A 21,051-nucleotide genomic window follows, 5' to 3' on the forward strand; every position below is an offset into this window, starting at 1 on the left:
AGAGGAAACAGTGAATTCAGAAGCTGAACAGCAGAGTGGCTGTTAACTTACTATAGCAGATATAAGAAACCTGAATCTTCAGTGTGAAATGGAGGAAGCCTAGAATATCCTGATTTAAACTACAGAACCCCCAAAAGACTCAGAACACAAACAGAGGAGGGAGGTGGGGCAATGGCCTAAAAAGGAGGATTGGTTAAAAATAGCTGACCCCCCACTGCAAGATTGCAGGTGAGTGTCTCTCCTATCCCTGGAGAGTAAATGTGGAGATGTCTTCTCTGGGCAAAACAAAATATAGGGGACAGGGGACATTAAGCCACAGATGGCAATGCAAGCTTGGGGCTGAAGGAAGGAGAGGAAGTGAGAATGCCACAAGCATGCCCACGGCACTCTACTCCCAGGCCACAGCCTGGGGTTTTCTTCCCTGTGCAGAGCCCCAAACACCCAGAGCCGAGCTTCTATCCCTTGGGCAGAGTGGAAGGCTGTCCTCTGGGGACTCTGACCATCCCTAGAGAAAATGAAAGACCCAGAGACAGCAGCACAGGGATTCCTCATTCAAAGACCCCGATTTCCTTACAACCCCCACCCCTACAGATGCACAACCTCCCTCATTATCAAGGTTCCCCATCAGAGTGGTACATTTGTTACAATTGATGAACCTACATTGACACATCATTATCACCCAAAGTCCAAAGCTCATGTTAGAGTTCGAACTTGGGACACTCAAATTCTATGGGTTTGGACAAATATGTATTGATTTGTTTTTTTTTTTTTTAAGAGAGAGAGAGAGAGAGAGAGAGAGAGAGAGAGAAAGAGAGAGAGAGAATTTTTAATATTTATTTTTCAGTTTTCGGTGGACACAACATCTTTGTTTGTATGTGGTGCTGAGGATCGAACCCGGGCCGCACGCATGCCAGGCGAGCGTGCTACCGCTTGAGCCACATCCCCAGCCTATGTATTGATTTATGTCAATCATTTTTGTATCATACAAAGTAGGATCACTGCTCTATAAATGCTCAGAGCACCAATTCATCCCTTCCTCCCCTCTAACCACTGATCTTTGCATGATCTCCATAGATTTGCCTTTTTCAGAATGCCGTAGAGTTAGACATGCACTATGTAGCCTTTTCAGATTGGCTTATTTAACTTGGCAATATATGAAAGTACTCCATGGCTTGATATTTCTTTTTAGTGTAGCATATTGTCTGGATGTACCACGGTTTGTTGCTCTACTGATCTACTAAAGAACATCTTGGTAGGTTGTACATTTTGGCAATTATGAATGAAGCTGCCACAAACATCTAAACATCTATGAGCAGTTTTTGTGTGAATTATTTTCAACCTCTTTGGAGTCTCAACTCCAAGGAGTGTGATTGCAAGGCCACATGGTAAGAGCATGTTTAGTTTTAGTAAGAAACTAAAAACTGTTTTTCAGAGTAGCCCTATCGTTTTGCATTCCCACCAATAATGAGAGTTCCTGTTGCTTCACATCTTCTCCAGCATTTGTTGTTGCTGGGGTTCTGGATTTGAATGTGTCATGGTGTTTCATTCTCATTTTAATTTTCATTTCCCTGATGACATACTGATCTTTTTATATGTTTACTTACAAACTCTGTTGTTATTGTTGTTGTTTTAAGCTAGCTAAGTTACCAGATAGTGTGCTTCAACAAAATAGGGGAGTTTTTTAAAAAAAAAAGCAAAAATAACAGGGGAATCATGTGATCCAGAAAGCAGGAAGTCCTACTCATGAAAATTCCAGCAAAGAGCAGTCACAAGGTAGATGGTGTTTGGCTGACCTTCAACAGCTACATAGAGGGAGAATGAGACTCTTTAGAAGGTCTCTAATGGAATAAAAAAAAAATGTCAGTTTTTTTTTTTCATATTAGACCCTGACAGGATAAAATTTATGGAATACTGTGGGAAATTAATAGAACACTGAGAGATTTGTGGAAATTGGAGAAGAATTAGCAATATGTAATGACAAACAAACAAACCAAATCAAATTCTGAAAAAAGGCACATAGTTATTTGCTTCAGGAAAAACAAAAATAAATAAATGAAACAAAATGTAACCATAGTGCTCTATAATGCTTAGCTTAGAAAAATATTTACATAGATAAAGAATATGACCACTGAGAATTGCTTTAACCAAGGGTCTTGATACAACTCTAGTGAGGCAATGGGATGGAGAAGCAAAGGGAAGGTGGAATGAGAGCTAAACCTCATCTGCTATTGTTTTTGACCAGGGACAATGACTCTAATTGAGCTGCCCAAAGTTAGCAGTGTGTGCATATTAGGTAGAAGTAGGGGAAAGTGTACATTTCAAAAGAAGGAAATGAAGGGCTCAAAAATAGGGGCTTTTGCAAAAGCAGAGAGGTAGTCTGAGAGGTGGGGCATGAAACCTGGTTTGAATATGGTTTGTCCTTTCTGAAACTCATGTTGAAAGGTAATCCTCATCATGTGATAGTAAGAGGCGGCACCAGGTAGGATCTTTAAGCGGTGATTAGGGCTCTGCTTTCATGAATGGATTAGTGTACTCATGTGTAAGCACATGGGTCATCTTTAGAGTGGATCTGCTAACAACTTGAGTTTGGCTCATTCTCTCAGACTCTCATCTTTTGCCAAGGATTCCCTGCACCATCTCAGCCCTCTGTCACCAAGAAAGCCACTACCACATGCAGTCCCTCCACTTTGGACCCTTACTGGGAGCCAAAGTAAACATCTTTTCTTTATAACTTAATCCAGTCTGTGGTATTGTGTTATTAGCAACAGAAAGGAGACTAAGACAAAGGCTTTTCATACTATTGACAATGATATATGCATATGTTACCTTAACGAGTATACAAATCAATTTAACAAAATAAAATGGAATATATTATATTTATAAATACTATTCAAAATGTCTATGTTTGTAAATGGGACTAAGTCCCACCAAAGACCCCAAAAGGGACCTTGTCAGATTTTCCAGAATTTATATATAAAACAATGAAGTTTATAAGTTGAATTTAAAAGCTTAAGGAAGAATTAGTTTCGATTAACTTGAATAAGTTGAATATTTGTTTTAAAAATGGATGGCATTAGAGCAGATTATGCTAAGTGAAGCTAGCCAATCCCTAAAAAACAAATGCCAAATGTCTTCTTTGATATAAGGAGAGTAACTAAGATCAGAGTAGGGACGAAGAGCAGGAGAAGAAGATTAACATTTAACAGGCATGAGAGGTGGGAGGGAAAGGGAGAGAGAAGGGAAATTGCATGGTAATGGAAGGAGACCCTCAGGGTTATACAGTGGAGGGGGTAGAGAGAGAGGAGGGGAGGGGAGGGGAGAGGTGGGGAGGGTGGAGGGTGGAGGATGGGAAAGGCAGCGGAGCACAACAGACACTAGTATGGCAATATGTAAATCAATGGATGTGCAACTGATGTGATTCTGCAATCTGTGTATGGGGTGAAGGTGGGAGTTCATAACCCACTTGAATCAAAGTGTGGAATATGATATGTCAAGAAATTTGTAATGTTTTGAACAACCCAAAATAAAAAATTAAAAATATAAAAAAAAAAAAAAGAAGGTCATCGTTTTCAGGTCACTAACCACTTCTGAGGCAAAGAAAAACTGCAGTTAAAAATGAAAATGAAAACAAGTTATCTCCACATTATTTAATTCACTAATGGCAAAGTATGATTTGTTTTATGAGTGTTTGATCTAAAATTACATATTCTATGATCATTTTTATAGTATAAAGGAAGATAATTGTATATTTGGTTATTTACTTATTTATTGGGTTATCAAGAAGTTATATTTTGCTGTCACTTTTTAGAAGGTAATAAATTAGGTGCCTTAAATTTCATCTTATTAACTTGTGAAATACTTAACCTATTCTTTCTTTCTCTCTCTTTTCTCTCACTCTCTTTCTTGCGTTCTTTCTTGACTTGTCTTCTCTATTGTGTCATTGTGTTAACATATGAATTTCTCCTCTGCCGCATGGTTCTGATACAGGGTGGAGGTGGGCAGGTCATTAAATGTGTTTGAAAAATGTGGATCAAGGCAGTCCCAGAAAAAATAAATAAAGGTGCTCTCTGCCCTACTGATCTGCAAAAAAAAAAAAAAAAAAATCAAAGTAACTCCTTTCCTGTGCCTAAGAGCTGCTCTTGAAGATGTGAAGTTCCCTCATACTGTCAGATTGGAAAGCCTGTGCTAAATGCTAGAGAGGGAGGGGCGATGTCCAGAGGTGCCTCTGCTTTGAGAAAAGAGCAGAGTCTTCAGCTGTGGGGTTTTCACCCTCTGTACACTGCAGACATGGACTGAGGCTGCCCCACAGAGGCTCACCCCACCAGGAAACTGGTGGCCTGGAGCTGGTCTGTGTCAGGCATCCACTAACCATGGGGGCGGGGTGGCAGTTTGCTCTTGAAGCTCTGTCTGGTCACTCTGAGTCAGATATTGTGCTGAGTAGCCTTCTCCACAGTTCTCAGTAATTCCCAGTGGGAAAGATAGTAAGGCTGATAAATTGCCTTCTCAACCCTAGTGACCTTCTATGCCTCACTGTCATTGGGCCTTGGGGAAATGAGCAGTGGTTACTAATTAGGAATAGAGAGTGATGGGGGTGGGAAGACAGCAGAGGCTGAATGGTGAACTAGGGACTCACCTCAAAGACTTTTGCCTCAAGAACTCTAACTCGAAAGGGCCTCCAGCTCCAAATGTGGGCTAGAAAGGCTCAATTTAAATAGGCAGGGTAATTCTAAAGTACTGTGTTGAGGACGTCAGGTGGACTCTTTAGATCAGAGTTTTACAAACACTTTCTTAGAAGGGCTAGATAATAAGTATTTTACACATTGTGGTTCATACAGGCATTGTTACAACTGCTCAGCAATGTCATTTTAACTCCAAAGTAGCCATAGACAGTAAGTAAATGAATGAATATGGTTGTGTTTCAATAAAACTTTATTTATAAAAACAGGTAGTGATCCATAGTTGGCCTGAGGAACGTAGTTTGCTGACTCCTGACATAGATGAACATACGAGGAGATGAAAATGCTAAGTAATGAGTTTCTAATGGTAGAAATTCAGGCTCTTTGACAAGGGGGTAAATATCAGTCAGAATTTAATCTGTGGCAGTTATAAGATTTTTCTAAATTGACTAAGACAAAGGGGAACTCATTTATATAACCGAAAAATCCAGGGGTAGACTGGCTTCAGGAGCAGCGGGATACAGAAACTTGATTACGTCTCTTTTTTCTCATCTTTGGACTCACGTTTTCCTCAGTTGGCTTCTCTTCTGAAGGTGTAAAATGGTGGTGAGCAGCTACTAAGGCTGTGTCCTTCCAGATTCATATCTTGCAGAAAGAGCACAGAATTCCTGGTGAAAGATTTGAGACATGTTCAGCTTATACTTAAGTCGGGTTCCTGTTCAGTCTCGACATCTGGTGGAACATCTTCTCTGCTCTTCTTCAAGAAGGCTCTGATTCCCCTAACTTCACTCTCTTATTCTTTCATATAAACATTGCAGTCTGCTTATTGAACCTCATGAAAAACCTGGCTGGACTTTTGACTGGAAATGTATTCATTCTATAGATCAAGTTGACAATATTAAATCTTCCTATTCATGAATTTGGTACAAACTCTCCACGTACTTAGGTTTTCTCTAACAGCTCTCAATAGTGATTCATAATCCTTCCTGTAGAGTTCTTTAACTTTTTTTTTTTAGATTTATTCCTACAGTTTTGATTTTTTTTATGTGACTGGGAATGTTTTCACCACTAGTAATGATTACCATGTATGATTCCAAAACTTATTGACTTAAAACAGCAATGAGCATTTTTGCTCTTCACAGTTTCTATGGGTCAGGAATTTTGGACTAGCTTAGGCGGGCAGCTCTGACTCGGCCCTCTCATTGAGATGTAGTCGAGCTGCTGGTCAGAGCTGTGACCAACTGAGGGTTTGATGAGAGCCATGGCACCTTGTCCAAGGTGGCCCATTCACGTGGTGTTGTGGGAGGCCTCCGGATCTTGCCAGGCAGAGCCTGGTGTCCTCTCAACACAGTAGCTCTCTCCCCAGAAGGATTCAAGAGAGGGAGCGAGACCAGAAAGAAGCTCTCCTTTATATAATTGCTAGGATTTGAATACAGATAGAGTGTGTTCCCTAATAGTTCAAGTGTTGAAGTGTTGAAATTTAGACCCCAAAGTGATGTATTAAGATAATGGAAACATAAATCTGACTATGGTGTTAAGAAATGGGCCTTTTGAAAGTTGATTATGATTAGATAAGATCATGAAAGTAGAGAACCCATGATTTAACACCGGTGGTTTTACAAGGAGAGAGAGAGAGACCACACGCGCGCGCGCGCACACACACACACACACACACACGGTCCTTGTCTCTTGCCATGTGATGTCTTGTGCCAACTCAGGACTCCACCACAAAGAAGGCCATCACCAAATGCAGCCCCTAAACCTTAGATCAGAACTGTGAGCCAAACTAAACCTCTTTTCTTTTTTAAGTTTTCTAGCCTCTGGTATTTCATTTGCAATACTGAAAAACGGATTAACACAATGATCTAAACTCAAAAGTCACATAGCATTACCACTTTCTATTTGTTAGAAGGCTCTAATCTGTTCATTATTAAGGGAAAGGGACTCTCAGGAAGAGAAGAGAAACAATCCTTACAGTCTAGGTTTTTGTTTCTTTCAGGTATAAACTCAGTCATCATTTTATCTGGGAAGCCAATCCTGACCCGAGTGTTAGACCCATACTTTTACATTCATAGTGCTAAGCACATTATAACATAGCATTTAAAAATTCTGGTTCTTGGTCAGCATCAGAATCACCTGACATTTGTTAGAAATGCATATTCTTGGGCTCCACCCACACCGTCTGCACTGGAAGCTGTTGGGTGGGGTCCAGAAATCGATGAGTCTGATATTCATTTAGTTTGGGAACTACCGCTTGCTCCAGTGTAATTTCCTGTTTATTGTTGGAATCCCAAATCAGGGTTAGCTCCATGGGGCCAGGCCTGTGTCTATCCTGTTCATCACTGTCTGTTCCAAGCCCATAGTAGGTGCTTCATCAGTTCTATGTGGTGGAATTCAAAAACAAAGAAGAAAGGACCAGGAGTCATGGTCAGAGACAGCTGCCAAATGTCAAATTTCTGCCTTCCTGCTTCTACATTTTTCTACTCACCTCTAAATTCTGCCACATTAAAGCTCCAATTTTTGTTCGTTTGTTTTGCTCTTTTGTATTTCCTAGGGATTCATTACCTTCCAAATAAAATTACCTCTGAAGAAGCCAGCAGTCCTGGGGCCCTAGGCAGCACCATTAGCTTGAAGATGCACCCTGGAACAGGGCAGATCCTTAGCACAGAACTAGGGCAGGGAGGGGGCTTTGTGTCAGTCATGGGATGTACCTGCAAGTGTACGTCCCTCTCTGGAGGCTTCTGACAGTTTGTGGTGGGCAGGTGCATTGTTTTCTCCACAGGACCCTATAACAGCCCAGGAAGTATAACAAGCTGGGGTGGAAGCCAGATGATTGAGAGAACTATGGACTAGCAGAGGGACAAGGAAAGGAACAACCAGTGACAATGGATGGGTTGCAGCCGCAGCAGGTCTTTCTACTGTGTTGACTGAGTTCTTTCCCTTCTCTGTCTCCATCCCTACTCTTCTCTCATTGTTTCTTTAATATCTGAGTCCTGATGTGCCCATTCTATGTGTTCGTTTCCAGGTAAGACAACAGACCCAAGTTGAAACTTGTTGTTTTACTGTAAGATTTCACTGTACAGTTTTGGATTATCATTTCTGAGGAGCAGTGTGTGTATAAAGGGGCCTGTCCCTTCCTTCATTCACAGATGGGTATCTGTGATGCCATTCCTTTCTGTCTCCCACATAAAGGTGAAGTGCCACAGTCTGGCTGGGCACAATTCAGGAGCCACTTGTCAAAAGAAACGAACTTTATTTTTAGAACCACACACGCCAAACCACACAGCTCTTGAGGAAAACCCTCAGAGCCCAACTGCCACCACCAGCTTCCCACAAGCCTCTCCTCCCCCACTCCTCCTGCTCTTGAGGCCGATTGGCTGGATTGCGTGGGCGGAGCCAAAAAGTCCCCCAATGAGCAGCTCCGTGGTCTGAAAGGGCGGGGAAACAGCCCAGTGAGCATCACCGCAGAGGAGCCAATCAGTTGGCAGCTAGAAGTTGCTGGCAGCTGGAAGTTTGCTGGGGCCCCTTCAGCTGTGGCTTTCAACAGTGAAGTTCATAGGTGTCCCATGGTAACCTGTGGGGAAGGACGGTCTCCCTGTTTGAATTCTTCTGAAGGGAGTCCATATCACTGTCATCAATGGCTGTGAGCAGGCAGTGTGGAGAGTGTGGCCAGAGGTTAAAGACAACCTGCCACAGAAACCAGGCAGAAAACTTTCCTCTGATGGACTCCAAGTGAATGGGAGTAAGCCAGATCTCATGTGCCCCATCATCCAGTCCAGGGGTCTGCAAACTATTGCCTGAGAACTTGTATTTATAAACAAAGCTTTTTTTTTTGGGGGGGGGGGTGTTACTGGGGGTTGAACTCAGGGACACTCAACCACTAAGCCACATCCCAAATCCTGTTTTGTATTTTATTTAGAGAGTTTCTCGCCATTGCTGAGGCTGGCTTTGAACTTGCAATCTTCCTGCCTCAGCCTCCAGAGCCATTGGGATTATAGGCCTGCGCCACCTCACCCAGCCTAAATAAAGTTTTAAAGGAACATGGCCATCCTATTCATTTACACATTCTCCTTGGCTGCTTTAGCACTACAATGGCAGAGTTAAGTAGTTGTCACAGATCATGTATGGTCCACAAAACCTGAAAAACATAAGATATTCACTATCCGGTAGCTCTGTTCTAATGGAATGTTAATTTCTCCCTTTTTCCCCTCCCATCCCTGGTCATAGTGTGGTCATGTTTAAAGGGTCCAGCTTGATTTCATCAATGCTAGTGAGTTTAAAATATTTCCATATAGAAATAATTTCAAATTTATACAAAAGTTGTGAGAATAAGGATGATACAAAGAATGTCATTCACCCTTTGTCAGATTCACCTATTGTTAACATTTTATGTCTTTTGTTTTATAATTTGCATTCATTTTTAAATTTTTTTTTTTAGTTTTACATGGACACAATATCTTTATTTTTTTTATTTTTATGTGGTGCTGAGGATCAAACCCAGTGCCTCACATATGTGAGGCAAGTGCTCTGCCACTGAGCCCCAGCCCCAGCCTTGCACTCATTCTTTCTATATAGATGTCTGTGTGTGTGTGTGTGTGTGTGTGTAATTAATTATATATAATGTTTTTAATCATTAAGGCTAAGTTGCATACATCAAATCCCCATATTACCTAACCTGTATTTGTATAGGCTTCCTAAGATTTGGGATTTTCTCTTTTATAACGAAGCAGTTTTCAACTTTAGTAAAGTTAATATTGATACAATATTTTTATCTAGTCAACCATCTAATTTCAGTATATGCCCTTTGTAACATTTTGTCCCTACTCATTCAAGATTCAGGGATAGGAATCGCATTTAGTTTTTTAGGTTTTCGAGATTCAAGTTTATTAAAGAATAAAGCACCTCCTTTATAGCTAATCTCTCAGAAAACTGTAAGGAAAGGTCAAAACTTCTCTTCGGTCCTTTAGATGTTATGTCTGGGGAATACCAGTAGTCAGGAAAATTTCTAGATACAAGCCCACAACTTCTAGAGAGTCTGGTTCCTATAGAAGCAAGTTTGGTTCTCTGAACATGGAGGCATTGCCTCACATTTGGAGACCATGTGAGTATGCAAACGGCCTCCAGGGAGTTGGGTTTCATGGGGAAACATTCCATTCTCTGGCTGCAACAAGTGTCAGAGACCCCTTTTCATGATAAACTCCAGATTCACAGAAAAAAATACATGTTAGACTCCTGTTATTCTGAGAATCTGGAGATGTGAGAATATACAAGGAATCTAGAACCCTACAGATTTGGAAGTTGTAAATCTGGGAGGGATCAGAACCTGGAGACTTAATAAGGACCAAACATGCATGAGATTATTTAAAGCACAATTAGTGATCCTTTTAAAATTAAAAGAGAAAGATACTTTTTGTTAGCATAAATGGATTAAATAAATTTATACTGGATGCAATAAAGTTTGAGTTCATGCATGTGTGACATATGTCCATGTAATTGTGTATCTATACAACTGCCATTCACTTAATCAGTTATTCATTTTTTCCATCAGTGATTTATTGAGAGTGATTGTGTGCCAGGTGCTGGGGATAGAAAAATGAATCTCACAATCCCCTCTCAGCTTGGAAGGGCCATTTTGTTCTATTAATAAAGAGTTTGGACGTATCTTTCAGAAAGTATAATTCTCACTGGCCCTCATCTAGACCAAGAGCACCTCAGTTTGAAATTTTGAGCTTTTTTGGGGGGTGTCGTGGGGGAAAGTGGCAGTGATCTTTTGCAAACACGAAGCCTTGCAACTCTCAGTGGCTGAACTGAAAGCATTGGTAAAGGGTTTAAGACTCTAATGACTCTTCCAGAACAACCAGACTGACAATGAATAATATGCAGTTTGATGTGAAAATTAGAAAACTGGCAGACGAACCTGCAAGAGGGAAATTGGATTTCCAGAGAGACGAATGGGAGGCCATGCGGCTGAATAGAGTTCATAAGATGCAAACGCATGCAGGGGAGTCGCAACCCTCCCTCTTTCCCAGCGTGCAGAGTAAGTCCCCGCACTGCGTGCCTGTTATTTATTTATTTATGGATGAAAAGCGAGAGTTCTGTGGTCCTGGTGTTTATTATCAAAATGGATGGATTCAATATCAAGCAATGATGTGTTCAAAATGAAAGCCACATCATTAAATGTCACAGGCGTTTATTAACACAGTTTCCTCCGTAGCTGAATAAAACAGTCATTATCCCACCAGGTCCGTGACTCTCTTTTGCCTTTTTTTGTCTGCTTTTGGCGGAGTCTCAGTCTCTGGGAGGCAGACTGGCCAAAAGCAAATCTGGGAAAATATAGAGAGGGGAATGAGAGGAGGAATAAAAACTCCTAGATGGAGCACTGCATCTCCAGAAAGCCTACATGTCACCTTTCTGCTCCTTCCTCCTGTAGCCTCCCATCTTCTAGGCTGTTACTCCACCTACTTTGTTTCCCATCTTTTTCCTCCTCTCTCACTGCTTATAATTGACATCAAGGAATGGCTTCCATTCTCGTGAGCCATAGCTTCTAACCTGGACCTGGCAGCAAGGGGGCAGGTGGCAACCTTCATCTCCGAGGATCCTCTGAACTGCTGCACGCCCAGAGCAGCTGCGTGCTAAAAAGGACTGCACGGTTTTGAATGCCCATGCTCAAATGACACAAATCCATTATTACTGCACTGAAACCTCTTTCTGCTCCAGGCAGAGAAGATAAATTACCACCCAAGTGATATCAAGTTAGTTTGAATATTTCATTAGATCAAATGAAACACAATGTCTAGAAACCTCTCCTCTTTTAAGTTAGAACATAAAAAATTGTTATCAGGCCAATAATAGACACTATCATTTGCATACATTTCATCTCAAGAGACTTTTGAAGTTATGCAATACGCAAGTGGTTAATTGTTCTTCACACTCTTGACATATCAAATTAAGACTCAGATTAGGGAGGAACTATTTGTGATTGGGATGACTGGCAGGAGCCTATAGGGACAGCATCCTCAAGGAGTGAAGAAGGATATCTTCTCTGGCTTTTCCTTGGAGACCACAGCTTCTAGACGATTCCATCATAAGAGGATGGGGTCTTCACCAGCCTGGGTTCCCAGATGAGTACAGAATATTTTCTCCACCGATGTATTACAATTACAATGTGAAAGAAAAAGAAATGTTTATTGTGTTATGCCCCTGAAATATCAAATTATTATCATAGCATAGCAAATTCTGACAAATACATCTCCAGCTGATTTTCCCTTCTGTCTCATTGGTCAAATTTAAGTTATATAGTCACCCAGAACTGTAAGGTCAGCTAGGAAAAATGGAAGAGGATTGTGACGTGGCTTAATGAAATTGTGTTCTACCCCTTGGGGCCGTTGTGCCCCAGAAAAAAACCGATGTCCTATTACCAGGAAGAAGTAAGGAAGACATTGGGTAGGCCACTCTCAGTGCTGGACAAATCAGCAGACACCATTCAGGCTAAACAAGGAAAAAGCTAAAGCCCAAAAGGCAGAGGTGGATATCCAGGTTATTTCTGTAATGCCATGCCTCAGACTAAGTGTCCCAGAAATGTCTGATCCCAAGTGGCTCCTTCTCCCTCTGAGCTGTCAAGATGCCTGGTTAAGTGACTGTTAAACAGCCTCTGCCTCCTACTTCCTGGCTCCCACCGCCCAAAAGGCTGCCCTTGAGGTAGGCAGGGAACTGATCCCAGCTATCCCTTGGCAGAATCTCACGGAGGTTATGAGGCTGAACAGATTTGTGTTTGAAAAGGGCTTTGAGGCTCTGGCTTGAAAGGTACCACAGAAGTGCAAATGTCTGCAATTCATCGGCCTGCTGAATGGATGGGCACTGAATTGCTTAAAGCTAGAATTTCAGGGCCTATGGCTGGTGTCTGGGATTTGCACAATGCTGTTTTTGAAAGCACTTTCTTCTGTGAAGACTGGTATCTGTTCTCTCAGTGCCTCGCCCAAGGTAACCCCGAGTGCTCTCCTGCCATCTCCTGTTGGAGGAAAGCTCCCAGAACTTTTCTCCCAGCTGTTTTTCTGACCTTTCTTGGTATTCACTCTCCCCTTCTGTTCAGCAGTCTTCTCCCACCTCAAGTCCTTCCTGTGGGGGAAAAAATTGAACCCTTACCAGTTGGACACAGGGATTGGCTCTACAGGGGCAGAAAGGTGAGTTCTGTGGATAATGGTCTTACCCACCTCAGCTAACTCCCTGGAGGGTTTGTAAAACATGCATATCCCAGGCCTAGCTCACGGCTGCTGCTCTGAGACCTTCCAGGTTGGGGTCTGTATTTTTTTCCAGCCAGCGTTTGTCAGAAAGAATGCTCATAAAGATTTCTTAAATGATGCGTAGATTGTGAGACGCTCGTCATGTGCCATGTCCTGGGCTAGGTGCCTTCTCTTTAAGTTCTCACTTTGTCTTCTCAGATCCTTAGGAGATACTATAAACCTCAGCATTCCTCTGTTTTCCAGTGGAGGAAACTTGACCAAGGAACTCAGCCACAATGGGGACCTAGGTTCTATACCAGCATGCTAGCGTGATCCAGTTCTCTATTTCTACTCCCAAAGAAGTCCCCTTTTTAAAAGGATTTCCGGTCAAGAATTTAGTGGAGTGGATCTCTAATGGTGATGCCTCTGGCAGAAGAAATAATGGAAGGTTATTACTGGGTGCCATGGTATCAGAAAGTTAAATCTTTTTGACAACTCAGTGGCCTCATTTGGGATTGCCCAAATGGCACCTGATGTTGAAGTTCAATAGAGCTCACACTTTAATTTCATCCATTTGCAAATAATCTCTATCATTAGAGGGTAGAAGGATGATAGGATTCTCCAAGCCATGCAGTTTCACTTTCTACGGGATCAATGCACAGTACAGTTATTGTTTGCTGCAGAGAGGAGGAGGGTCCACCCTTCAAGCTGCCTATAATGAGGAAGAAAGCGTCTGGATAAGGAAAAGGGGTGGGAAAGAGTAAGAATGATAAGGAGTGAGAAGGGGGCAAGCTGCATACAGGGTTCCTAAGAGACTGCTCGGTCTTTTCCCTCTATGAGCTGTCAGCTGGCTACTTGCAGGCTGATCATTATGCTCAACAGAATCTGAATGCTTCCATTATCCAAATGGCAAGAAGGTGGCTTTGCCGTCTATTAGAAATGAACTCACAGCATGAACATGAGGAACTCTTTCTGTTTTCGACTCTGAGCTAAGTGGTCCCTTTGGTTCAATAATAAGGATGATGCTGATAATCATAATTTTAATAATAGCAGAGCTGGTAATACTTATATGATGTGTTTGCTACGACTTGAGGTGCATTGCATGCAATTTTAAATCTAAGTCTCACAATAGCTCTGAGGTGAAATCTTGTGCCCATTTTACAGAGGAGAATATTGAGACTGAGCTAGAAGAGGTAACTCTTCGATGTCATATAGCCAGTAAAAGAAAGAGCCAGGCCTGACTTCAAATGTGCACCATTTTACCACCACCCACATCACCCATCCTCCAGGTAAGTTTTAGAAATGAGATAAGGATTGCATGAAGCCATTGACCTCAGTGGATCAGAACTCTATCCATGACAACCACAAAACATTGCACATTACATTGGGAGTATTGCAGACATTTAGACATGCCCTTCTTTTTTTTCTCCAGGGAATTTTTTAGAGAAACTGGTGGGAGGATACTATTGAAGATTTCATTTTCTTTTATGAGTTATTTGGTGATAGAGTGTACGTGTGTGTTTGCATGTTCTGGCAATACTGGTGTCTGATGTGTGACCTGTTCTTTATTAAAGTTATAGCTTTTGCAGGGAGTCGGGGTTATTACTGGTGCTTTGGGAAAGCAGGTGTCAAAGTTGGACTCACTCTGGCATGTGGAAGGTGATTTTGAGTTCTTTGCCCCGGAGATACACATGCTAATAGGAAAAATGCTCTTTCTTCTCTTCAGGCCAAGTTCTGAAAGATTATACCAGTTCCGTGGATTGCAAAAGGAAACTAAAAGTACAGGCATGGTTCTGGGAGATAGATTTGGGAGAGAAAGAGAAAAGAGAAAGTAATGTCTCTGAAAAAGGCAGACAAAGGAAGCATAGTGTCCCTCGATGCAGTGCTTTGGAGCATGTGTTGTGTGGGGTGAACCCCTTGCATCTGTCTCTTTGCATAAGTCTTTCCATGAGTCTTCATCTCACCTGAACATGAGGTGCCTCTTTCCAATCCAGTCCAGCTTCCCTTGTTCTCACCTGGAAGACTGCTGTCCTTGGCCTGGGTTGGGGTCCACACTTCCTCTGGGCTCTGCTGCTTCCAGATTTTGGTTCTTTTTTTCTTTTTCACACTCTGGTTCTGCTGTCTTGACTGAGTCACTCCCTTTTTCTTAAGAGCTCTGCTGGCTGCCTATCATACCCTGCTCTCCCATGCTTTACCCACGGCTTTCCAAGCCCCCGTGTTCTGCCCCTTGGTCTAGGCTTCTCTCAGTACCAGTCCTTAGTGCCTCACTATCTACCCGATTGACCCAGTTCCTAACCTCTTCCTTCTTAACGTTCTCCAATTTCAGAGACGCTCCTTTCTGCTCTTTCCATTTCCACAGGTGATCTCCTTCCAGACCTTGTCCCTGCTTTGAACTGCTTTGATTTTATTTTACCAGCTATTTTGTGAAGTCATTGCAGGCAGAAGCCTAGTTTAACCTGGATTGATTCATCTTTGTCTCTTGACCCATCAGAGAACACAGATTTTTGGACCTAGTGAATGCCAATGTACTTTACTGAATGAATAGCGACGTTGAATTCAACAGGGTATTAGAGCCTCATGCTGTGAAAAATTCAACTCGTGAACATAGCTTCCCTTTCTCTGTCTTCATGTTGAATGTGAATCTTCTGATGGCATGACAGAGTCAGCCTGTTCCAAGTCACACTGTACAGTGGACCTCTGTCCCCATCATGGACATCCTGTCTGTTCTGTACATTTTGCTGGTTTTTCTTATTGAGATGTATACGTTCAAACTCAATTTTGATGCTAACACCAGATAATTGAACCAGGTCCCCACTAGGGAAATGGGCCACATGATGAAGGTCACATTCAGAACCCATCCTTCCAGGAGAAAGTGATTGAGCTTTCAGGGGTAACAATGGCTAAGCTCCTGACAGCACACCACATTCCTGTCTCAGGCTTTGTGTCCATTGGGTAAGCTGTGGTGCTGCAGTGCCAGGAGAACTGATCTGTGAATGATCCAGCATTTGGGTTTTCTTAGCTAAGGAGTCTCTGAGTCTGATTCACTGGTTCTGAGTCTGGAAATGCTGAGTTTCATAATACCTTTTGTGATTTTTCTTCCTTTTTTTTTTTTTTTCCTAAACTACCTGGAGTAGGTTCTATTATGAAAATGTTGGCCCATGTGGGTGGACATTTCTGTTCTTTCTATTTCTTATTGTGAATTAAAAAATGGCATTCTGTTTTTCCTGACTCTAGCATACTTTGGGCCGCAGATGAGATTCAAATGCTCATGTTGGGCAAAAATCATTAGGCCCTGGATAGTGGTGGATTTTCCAAAGTTTCCAGGTGGCAGATTTTTTCAAAGCCATTGAGGGCATGTCTGTGTGATCACCTGGTTTTCTCCAGATGGTATTCTCAGTATTGCTGTCCTTCCCACTTATTTTTCATTTATAATTTCATTACACAGTTGTTAGGATTTAAAGAGGACATACTTTTGTAGGAATCATCTTTCTAGCTTCTTGGTTTTTATACTGCCTTTGATAGCTTCATCACCCCACTCAAGAACCCTTAATACCTTCTTGTTGTCAATTGTAAAAATTAAGACCTCAAACCCTAGAAATCAAAGCTTTCCACAGCATGGCTGTACTTTTCAGCTGTATTCCTAATTCTTACATATCCACCATAGTGCAATGTTTGTTTTTCTATTTGACTAAAGAATATCTCTGGCCATTGATCATGTTATTTTCTCCACTTAAAAGATTCTGTACTACATCTCTGTCCAAAATCTTACCCATCATTCAGTTTCCATTTCTTCAATAAAGCCTTTTCTAATGACTTCTGCAGAAATATTTGTTTCATCTTCTGAAATCTCTGCCATTGAGAATATCTATTTTGTTCTGACTTGTAAAAGGATGTTTGTATATGTAGACATCTTTCCAACAACATTGTGGACTTTGGGAGGATAGGGCCATGTCTTATCATTCATTGTGTTTCTTCTTGAATCACTGAATATTGAGCCTTGTATAGACATTTGGCTCCAAGACTAGTAGATGCCAACTTAGTAAGTAATTACTCACAATAGATTACTACATACAAAACAGAAAAAAAATGTTTTTTTGTTTTAAATATAGATATCTGGAAATTTCAATTGTGCCTCAGGATTAGAGTATGTTTGGATTGAAAGAGCCATCCACACAAATGATATGAACTCTTCAGCTGCACACTTGTATATCTAGAGACAGAACATTTATATTCTTAGGGTAAGACATCCTGCAAGAGCCAAAGTCTAGTGGTAACTTGCGGAGAGAGGAGGTGTGTCTAGTCTTCCACGTGTAGACTGAGTAGCGTGTGGGGACCTTCAGAAAAGTTGAAAGAACAGAAGTCAGAAGAGTTCAAAGTTCTGGTTTTTCTAGTCTTGATTTTTGTCACACACTATGTGGGTGACTTTGGAATAAGTCATTTATCTTCTCTCGGGCCTTTGTTTCCTTGTTTAAAAATAGGGCCATGAGCTGAGTATGGTATGCATGCCTATAATCTCAGGCAGGAGGATTGAAAATTCAAGACTTGAGTAACTTAGTGAGGCACTAAGCAACTTAGTGAGAACCTTTCTCAAAAAATAAAAAGGACCAGGGTAAAGCATCCCTGGGTCCTGGGTTCAATGCTTGGTACCAAAATAAATAAATCAATAAATTGGGCCATGATAATGTTCTTGTTTCATTGATTGCTGATAGCTCCAGTGAAGTTATGAACACCTTAGAAGTGAAGGAGGGGAAATTAGGAATAGAGGTTAGTGGGGGAAAAGAAAGACAAAAGGTTGTGTGTGTGTGTGTGTGTGTAAGAGAGAGTGAAAGAGAAAGGGAAAGGGAGAGAGAAAATGAAATGTGGGATAACAAATGGCACAATGGAACCAGAAACTAGACTACAGGCACTGTGGGTGGAGGAACCCTCCTTCACCTGAAAGATATCAGGAAGCTATTTTTAATTTTTATTTTATTTTATATTTTTGATATGGGGGACAGAAGCCAGGGGCACTTACTTAACTGCTGAGCCACATTCCTAGCCTTTTTTATTTTTATTTAGAGACAGGCTCTCACTAGGTTGTCTAGGGTCTGTCTAAGTTGCTGAGGTGTCCTCGAATTTGCAATCCTCCTGCCTCAGCCTCCTGAGTCGCTGGAATTATAGGAGTGCGGCACCATGCCTGACTATCTGGGAGCCATTCTCAAAATGTTTCTCAGGGCTGTAGCAGAGACTACAATTCACTTGCCAAATTCCTATCCTCCCTTCTTCTTCACTATCAAAATCCTACATTGTTAGGCAAAGCCACCTTGGGAAGCCCAAGTGCTTTCTTTTCTGTGTTTCGGGGGGTCGGGGGTGGTGGGGGAAGCACTTGCATGATGTAGGCATTCTGTAAATCTTGGCAGAACAATTGCTGTTGAAAGAGTGATTGTGAACCCTTGTAAAAAAATCACAGTTTGGAGCAGAGCTTGGTGGATAGCAAGATACTGAGGTCTCTTTTTGGCCTTGGGAATGAATAGATTTCTTTTAACCCTTTTTTTCCTTCCTTCCTTCCTTCCTTCCTTCCTTCCTTCCTTCCTTCCTTCCTTCCTTCCTTCCTGTAGTCAGCTTTTTGTCACTGTGACAAAAGACCTGATAAGAACAACTTAGAGGAGGAATCGTTTATTTGGCTCAGATTTTAGAGGTTCAGTCCATGTTTGGCCAGACTCCATAGCTCTGGATCTTAGGTGAGGCAGAACATCAAGGCAGAAGGGTGCGGTGGAGAAGAACTGCCAGGAAGAAGGGTGAGGTGGGGAGAGAACAAAATATAAACCCTAAAGGCACAACTCCGGTGACCTACTTCTCCCAGCCACACCCTCTCTGTCTATAGTTATCACCCAATTAATCCATTCAAGTGGATTAATGAGCTATGTTAAGACTCTCATAACCCAATCATTCCAACTCTGAACATTCTTTTATTATCTCACACATGAGCTTTTGGGGGACACATCACTTATTCCTTCCTTCCTTCTCATAGTCATGGAGTCAGTATTGCTACAGAGCAGAAATCGAGGCTAGGATCATTAGAAGGGTCTGAGTTCATCCTGCGAGGCGAGCCCAGGGCAGCACATTTCCAATCTCCATTGGTACCTGTGTTCATTGATGCTGCAGCCTCTCTTTCCACTTCCTCATCCTGGTGATGAATTTTCATCATGCGGCTTCCCAAATGAAGAAATACTTTTAAACACCAAGGAACAGTCTCCTTCCTGTGGTCCTGCTTTGTACCAGCCAGGCCCAGAACAGGGCAGGACATTTTCTCCTCATTATCACCTCATCACTCAGTTCCCCTTGTCTGAGCGGGTCATCAGGTGGGGCTGGGAGCCCAGTGCAGGGACTGAAGTGCTAATGAGGAGAAAGTGTTCAAGCGTGGACCCTGCCCTCTCACTCAGACCCCAGTGAAAATGGTAACACCATGAGCTCATCTTTCTTCTTACTGCTGAGTTCAAATGGATTTTAATGATGCTATTTTCTGGGGTGAGTAGAATCTAGAGTGCTGTAGTCCTCAGCACTAAACTGTCCCAGGGGGAGGGAAATTAATCAAATAGTAGGTTGGTGCAGAAGGTTCATCTCTTTATAAAAGGAAAGACATAATTTATGTTGTGGGAAATGTTTTAGAGAGCAAAGCATAGCAATCAATTTGTTATAAAAATTAAGTTTCTGTTGAACAAACATCATTTGGAGCACCTGCTCTGTGTGGAGCTTTGGGCTGGGTGGAAGGAATACAAATAATATTGAACATTTATTAAACTTTTTCTTACAGACAGGATTTGTGGGCTTAGAGCCTTTGTGATGGGTTCTACTTTGTTGACTTAGCTAAGCTGGAACCTGTTTCCCAGATTCCTTCCTGGTGTGGTTTGGGGTTAGGACTGACTACTAGAGAAATCTGCACGGGATTGGCAAGGCAACATGGAAGTAGCAGCAAGTCACTCTAAAGGTCAGGCCAGGGGACCAGGTTGCTGCTGCAGCTCATGTGTGTCCCCAAGGATCTGCTGCTCACCTGATGGGCCTGCAGATCTTTCAGATCCTGCAGAATCTTCTTCCTTCAGCCTCCTGAACCAGAAGCACACATGATTTTGGGTGAGGGAACCTGTGTTTTTAAGGTAGAGGTGATGAGAGACAGGTGTGGGTTCATGCTTGTTACTTATGGATTCCAAGTTTTTCTTTATCTCACCACATGATATCCAGCCTTTCCCCTGACTTCTGATTCTGTAACCTACAGCCATTCCAAGCCCATTGCCAGATACAGAGCCAACAGCCTTCCACCAACTTCTTTACCAGCTTCCATTGTGGTGCCTGTTAACGGCTGCTCCAGATCATTCTGCTTTCCCCTTGTGGATTTCTACTTCACTAATTTCCCTGAAGTTGCATATGGATTAATCAATATAATAAATCCCTTATCATTCCTATATAGCATTGGATTTGGGACTGGCAGAGGTGTGATGGTCATAAGGTGACTAGTTGTGAGGGATTGAAGGACAGTCAGGGAGTTGATATAGGAGAAAAGGCAACCAACTGATGGTATGTGGTGGTGAAAAGGTTGGCAGCACTTTTCTATAGTAATGTGAAAAACAGAAAATGTATCTAATAAACAGGTGGATTTTTGTAAGATTTCCAGAAGAATTGAAAGTGCTTTCTTTTAATAATATATGATAATTTAGAGAGAGAAAGAGCTGAGTTTAAAAGGAAACTGATTGTTATGTTCTCAAACACAATTTAGAAGAAATATAGAGGGAACAGCAAAACCCCTCACCAGGATCTCAAGGGAAGAACTAGTCTTAGGGAAAAGATCAAATTTGTGGCATTAAAACATTGCGTTAGGATAAAAATAAAAGGGTGTGATTGTAAACCCAATATTAAGAACTTGGAATTATTTAGGTGTGCATTTTATGAATACCAGGTAAACCATTGTACTTCTAAGAATCTTTGTGGAGTGCCTTAAACATTTTTTATTGGACAGCAGATAGTCTAAGGCACTTTGTCTCAAAACAGTGGGTCACAGGCAGAAGATAGAAAGGGGACTATCTCAGAAAGAAATATGGATGTGGCATGTGCCCAGCAAAATAGTATAGAGCTTAGAATATACTTAAAAAACATTTTTAAAAAGAATTGAATTACTTGAATTG

The sequence above is a fragment of the Marmota monax genome, unplaced genomic scaffold (assembly GCF_021218885.2).
Source record: "Marmota monax isolate L192 unplaced genomic scaffold, Marmota_monax_Labrador192_F-V1.1 WCK01_AAM20220418_F8-fsc00124, whole genome shotgun sequence".
In the NCBI taxonomy this organism is placed as follows: Eukaryota; Metazoa; Chordata; class Mammalia; order Rodentia; family Sciuridae; genus Marmota; species Marmota monax.